Raw genomic sequence first — 6,858 nt, 5'->3', positions numbered from 1 at the left:
TTCAAGGCTGTTCATCTAGTAGACACCTATACATTAAAGGAAACAGAAGATTCATACCAGAAAAAGGATATTCTCATTTTTTTTCAGGAGCTTTTTTTCAAAAAGCAGGTTTTGTAATATGATAAGGCATACCAAGTTTCAAGAGGAGTCTGCCAGTATGGCATTGCAAAAGGTTTCTGTAAGTGAAAATAGCATTGACATAAAAAGAAATTTTTGTTGCAAACTGATGAATACACAAAATACAAGAAAACTGTAAGCTGAAGGACTGGATACCTGAGGAATTTTTGTGGTTTTATATGAAGAAGAACATGCCTTGAGTGGAATGTGCATTCTACAATGTAGCAGGAAAAGCTCTGTGGTAAAACTCCAGACTCAACTTCCCATGAACAGTGGCCTACTTATTACCACCATATTCTCCAAGTCAAACTGTTTGATTTGTTAGCCAGACAAGTAAAGATTCCCTCACCGTGTGGCACTTAAGGCACATCTGTTCTTAAATTTTGTATGATATATGGCAAAATAAAACAGTTGAGTATGTACTGTATTTTTTCTGATTGTTGTATTCTGTAATGTATCATTTAAATATTAAAGACCTTGTTAGGTGGGATGGATGTGAAGCACAGAATGATCCAATGCACAAAATCTCTAATTGATTAAAACATAATAGGGATGCTATAGGCATAGATAACATAAGAATCTTTTGAATGATAGTAGGTTGTTGAAATAGGAAGTATAAACTATGAGATTTTCATTTTTTATTAAATTTAAAGCTGTCACAGAAGAATTTTACAACTACAATTCACACATGTAACGTGTATATTAAAAGTAGGTGGTAGAAGAAGTGGGAAAATATATTCAGCCTGACAAGGAAAATCTGGAATTTATTCCCAAATTTGATTTAATGGTGGATCATTCCTCAGTTTTAGCATTGCTTTCAACCTCAATAAGCCTGCCAAATTCAAACAGCTAGGACAAAACTAATCTTTGCATTATTTGTCTCTTGCTATTTTCCTTTGAAGTCACAGGATTGATAAATTATAGTCACAATATCCTACCAACTATGGTATTGCTCCAACAAAAATTTCCATTGGATATTTATAGTATCTCACAGTGTCTTGCGGATAATTTACTGATGAGTCTTATGCAATATTTAGTTGCAAGAAACAGCTAGTTCAAAATACTGCAGTGCATTATTACATAATATTAATTTTATTTAATGAGGGACTTACAAAATGTCAAATGTGATTTAGTATATTGCTTTGATACATGAGGATATTGGCATTTAAAATTCCAACTGAATTAAATTACCTACTTCATCTCGAGCAAGAAATAAGAAATGGGTATAATTAAAATTCAATATTATAGGTCGACATCAAATGGTAAAACCAGAAGCTCTGCCTGTTAGGGATTACTCTCTGTTTATAGAACCAACAAAAGCGAAAGGCCTAAGTTAAACCTCTGGAACTGAAAGCATTTTACCAAAACCTCATATCACGCTTCTTACTTTTCTTCAGAAGATAATGCTCTTTTCTTTTCTTGTGCTAACAAAACAGCTATTCTGCCTGATATGTTGATATAAAAAAGTACAAACACAAGCCAATCACTTCTAAAAGCTAGAGATAATAAGAAGAAAGCTAAGAGACCATTGCAACTATCTTCCATGGATTTGTAAGGTAATGCCCAATTTCCTAGTTCTGCAATTTATTCTTATATCAACTGGTTTTGCAAAACACACATTTCTTCTGTTTTCCCCCTTATGTTTTCATTTGTTAGCATATCTAGCAAAATATCTGTATGTAAATGAATCATAGTAAATAGCTTGCTTAGTGCTTTTGCATAGTTTTCTCTTAATGTTTGTTTTGTTCTTTGTGTTTGTTCTTAAAAGATCAAAAGAGCAGCCCTTAATTTTGTGGTAAGGACGTCTTGATTAGTTGTTTTTAGTGTTGGGCATTCAAATTCTGAGCTGGCCTACACCAACAGAAGCACAGGAATCATCGTCCTGCATACGGGGCAAAGATTTTGCTGCCAGGTAATGGCTTCAGGTTTGAGAGCAACTTTATGGTCAGGGATGATCAGAGTACTAGAGATCGGAGACAGAAGTGATACGGTGTCTCTGCAGAATAAAACAAGTTAATGAAGTTTAGCTATAGGAAATTAAAATTGCTTTTGGACAATAATTTGTCCATGAACAGGTACCCTTAAACATTTCATGATTTCCAAGACATAGGGTGACTTTACTCAGAAAATATTTTTGAACTGTAATTGTGAACCTGAACTGGCTAAAGAGATGATGACCGTCTTACTTTGTAAAGGAACAAAGTAAGAGAGATATTTGAAATCCTCCTTTTCTGTTTGATACGTGAACTATTTCTGCTCTAGGGCAAATAATCTGTCTCATTTCCCAACAGAATATCCTAGACATTGGGATAAGCATATGGGCTATGCTGCCATACTGGCTATGCCAATCCCCTAAGTGGCACAGCTGTCAAATTTCATGCAGCTAAATGAGTTTAAAGTTATTTCCCCCACCTTCCACATAATTTCCTTCCTCAGTGGTAGGTCAGTGTGTAAAATAGGCCACTGGCTCCTTTTTATCTTCTTTCTATTTAAAATGCTAGGAAAATAAATAAAATAGTCTTTCTTTGAATTAAAAAAAAAAGAAACAGAAGCCAAAATTATGTTGTAAAAGTAGACTTATAGCTACTTTTTATTAAGAAAAAAACTAAGACTGTTTGCATTTGAATTTTTTCTGGAATGGAAGTTTTTGTTGTTTCAGAGTCACTGAGTTAGCTGTACAACCCAAGCTACTGCTAGATGAGTGAGTCTTATTCCAGATTTACTTACTTTTATGGTAGGTGGTTGGTTTCAGTGACTGGCATTAACAAGGGATCTCTGTGCTATTAGTGATGCAGACAGTCATTGACATTATGCTCCGCGTACTTGTAAACGACTTCATCATTCTGCATTTGTCTCTTTCTATCTATAGCATCCCTTCTCTCCTGCCTACAATAACCTCCATCTGTCTGCTTTGAAGGAAAAGTTAAAAGCATAAGTGGTTTTCCACATCTGGGAGTTCTAGTTTTAGATTTTCAGAAGCAGTTGCAAATGTTTGTTAGGCCAATGTGACTGTCATAAAGAATAATGATAACATCTTTCTTCCTATTCAGAGACAGAGTCCAATGAAAGCATTAAAGTTATAGTGAAAAGGATTATTCAGGAAAAATGTTATTTCCTTTGACACTTTTTCCTATGTCTTTGCTACATTTAATCATCTTTCGGATTTGGCAGATTTGCACAGTATAGTTTATAAAATAAAGCAGCCTGTGCTTTTATGGGAACTTCGTAATGTTTAGTGATCATTCTCAGATGATGACTTCCAGGAGAGGAATGGGCTCCATTCAGTTGTTCTGCCAAAATCCAATACAGAAATAATCTCATACTTGGAACAAGTGAGGTATCAAATCCAAACAGAAGAATAATCTAATTAAAAGAATCATGCTCTTAATATGTGAAAGCAATTTTGCTTCTGTTGGATAAAGCACAAGAAAAGCAAAATTTAACTTTGTCTAGGCCTTTAGTAATCCTTTATGTTGTCATTCCTTATTCCTCTCAGTGGGCTAAGAGAAGTGGGAATTGAACAAGTTTCTCTTATGTTCTTTGCTCAGGAATTCATTACACTGGAGCCTTCTTACAATGAAGTGTCATCCTTTAAAGTTAATCCTCACAATTATGTTGTTGTGGATTGCCTGCGTCAATCCTTCCTGTTTTCTTTTCTTACTTTTTTCTCCTATTCTTATTTTTTCTACTAACCAAATCAGGTATAAATAAGACATGTCCCTTCCCCATTCAGCACTTCATTTTCTCCAGAAGCATATCTATGTATTTTTGTCTGGAACTGAAAGGTTTAGAACACATTTCAGGATATGGAAGTGTATCTGCCCTTGAGTGGAAATGCAAATCAGTAGAAATGTACTTTAAGAAGCTGAAAAAGTATGCATTGTAAATGGAATAAAGATCTTGTTTAAATTAATAAATATATCCTGGTGAGTTCAGGAGTTCATATTTATGAAAATGAAAATGAAATGAGAACATTGTGTGCATGAAAAGTATCTAATAATGCTGAGAAATCATAGGATTCTGGGATATGGACAAAGTCAAAATTTGAAAAAGAAATAGTTTTAGATTTCAGACAAAATATTACAAAAATATAGATTTAAAATATTGTTAACAAATGAAGGATCCTGACTTTAGGAAGGAGATAAAATCATGCAGCACCATCAGGGTATTTCTCCATTACCAAATTATGGTATGGTGCTTACATATTTTAGGATTTTACTCTCATTCATCAAAAATCTAGTACTTTCTATGAAAGATATAAATTTTCAAGATCAATATTTTTTTAAGACGCAACCCCAAATTTAATTGGAATATTGAAATTGTTCTTATCCCTGTAAAAATAGTTCTAGGTTCATTGCAAACTATTTTTTCTGTAATGATATTCAGGCAATAGAAATTCAGGATTTGAGATGGATTTTCATACTAATTCTAGGTAATCATAGACTTACTTATTCCATTGATAGTTTAGTAAAGGTCTTATAGCCAGTTAATTGAATAGCTTAGAGGTTTAAGCATGACAGCTTTGTATATAATCCTTGCATTTGTGGTCTTTTAAGTACTTTTATATAAAAACATATGGTAATTCAAAAGGATAAAGAAAAGAGCATAGGTAGCAATTGAAAATTTCAACATATGAAAGAAATATGGCCAAGTGGCTATGAAATTATTTGTGTATGTGTCTGATGAATGGAGAAAGTAATGTACTTAAGTAATTCGTGCTTACATGGAATGCTCCCTATCTTGTCTTTGTAAATCTTTTTTCCATACCTAGATACTTCAATCCTTCTAAATTTTAATTTGAAGTGTAGATGCAAAACCTAGAAATATGAAAGAGAAAAATTATGAAAATCTATTTTACCAAGTGCATAGTCTTGCAATGAATTAAGTTTATTTATTATAAGAAACAGATGTGTGTTTTTCTATGGAGTTGGAACAATCAGCATTCTTCACATTTTATATCAGTCGGCAATGATGTGCATTTCATTTTGTTAATTGTTATAACCTTTTTTTTTTAAAAAAAAAAGTCAGTTGTGTCTCTGGCAGACTGTTCTTTAGATTTCAGGCAAGAAGTTAAGATCATGTCTGAAGTCATGTCTTCTTCATGGTAGTAAAGTATGCATTAGGAAAAAGAGGAAGTTTACAACTGCTACGTATACTCTCCGGGGTATTGCCTCTAACTCACTAACAGTACTGCTGTCGTCTTGACAATAACATTACTGCACACTGTATAGCCACTGACTCTGCAGGTTAACTTTGATGACAAAATCCAGTAAAGTGTTCATAAAAGCCAAAGGCAAAAAGATTTAATATATATGCCTAAAGAAGACCCCATGAAGTTTAAAACCGCAGATTCGACTTGTCATTAAATACCTCATATGACTGTATATAATCTAATGTTGCAATGAAGTTTGTGTTAGCTTTGAGATTCCTGGGGAGTAAGGCTGAATCATTTGTATGCTAACACTCGTCTTTGGTAACTGAAAAGGAAAAAGCTATGAAAACCATTCCTGAAGTAACTCATAAACAATCCCAACCCAGGTTTTTATGTTACTTTGTGAGAAGCCTCTGCAGGAGCTATGCATTTAGAAAAAAAAGCATCCTGCAAGCTGGATGTGTGCTGTGAAGTGCCAGCAAGACCATTTGCTCTAAAACAGCAGATTTAAAAGTTTGTGCATTTGCAATCCAAGGAGAAGAAAAAGAAAAAAGAAGAAAAGAAATATTTTTACGTTCCAAAGCAAACTCCTCTAATGCTGAAGGCTACTATTTCCTCATTTCTGTAGGGAGTATGTTGAACTAAACAATTGGCTCTTCCCGACGGGATTCAGTTTTTAAATCTAGGGAAATCGAGGGAAAATCAGATGTCATTAGGAAACTTGTTTTATGAGACCTTAACCCCCCCCCAAAACTCAAGACTACCTACCTCCCACATTCCTCCACCCCATCCAACCAAAACAAACTGACTGCGCAAGATTCATCTGGGAAAAAGAAATAATTTTTTTTTAAGAAATATGTCATTCTTTTTCTTTTTTTTTTCTATGAAATGAAGCAGAATTAAATAAAACATTATGCTTCCATACTCTGCAGGCTCTCCTGGTAAACAATCTTTTTTCCTCCTCCTAATCTTTACTGCTGAAGATTGTATTGATACAGGGCTAGAAATTTAAAATCATTTCAAGGTAATTAACAATGCAACAGTTCTTCTGGGAAAAGGGGCAGTGTGGGTTTGGGATACCTTCAATTAGTTCATAATATTCAGCGTGGCAGTTAGATGGAGTTAACCATTCCTATTTAGGTTTTATCAGTTCTCTTTTATATGCTATAACCTCTATATTGACCATCTATCACCAATGCTGTATTGACCACCATTTCTCGTTATTGTCTTTGTAATTGAGCTCATAAGCCGCCATGGCCACTATTTCACCACAGCATTTTCAGTTAAAGAAGAGCTTGGTTTTGATGCAGCGGATTCCAGCCAAGAATCATATCCTTAAAAAGTGGAAAAATAGCAAATTATTTATCAGGAGTTTTATTTCAGTTTTCTCAATGTTCTAGTGCCTTACAAGCCATGTTGTAGAAAAACAATTATTTTTAAATGTAATTAATAACATTTTAAAGGCAATAAAGTTGAGCTATTGCAGCACTGGTGGCATTGAGATGCCTACATTTTGTAAAGCTGTCCTGATTATTTTTCCATTACTTTATGTTAGTAATGTAAAAGTCAATTTATTTTTCAAATGTTCT

The sequence above is a fragment of the Phaenicophaeus curvirostris genome, chromosome 1 (assembly GCF_032191515.1).
Source record: "Phaenicophaeus curvirostris isolate KB17595 chromosome 1, BPBGC_Pcur_1.0, whole genome shotgun sequence".
NCBI classification, from domain to species: Eukaryota; Metazoa; Chordata; class Aves; order Cuculiformes; family Cuculidae; genus Phaenicophaeus; species Phaenicophaeus curvirostris.
This window is presented reverse-complemented; position numbering follows the sequence as displayed.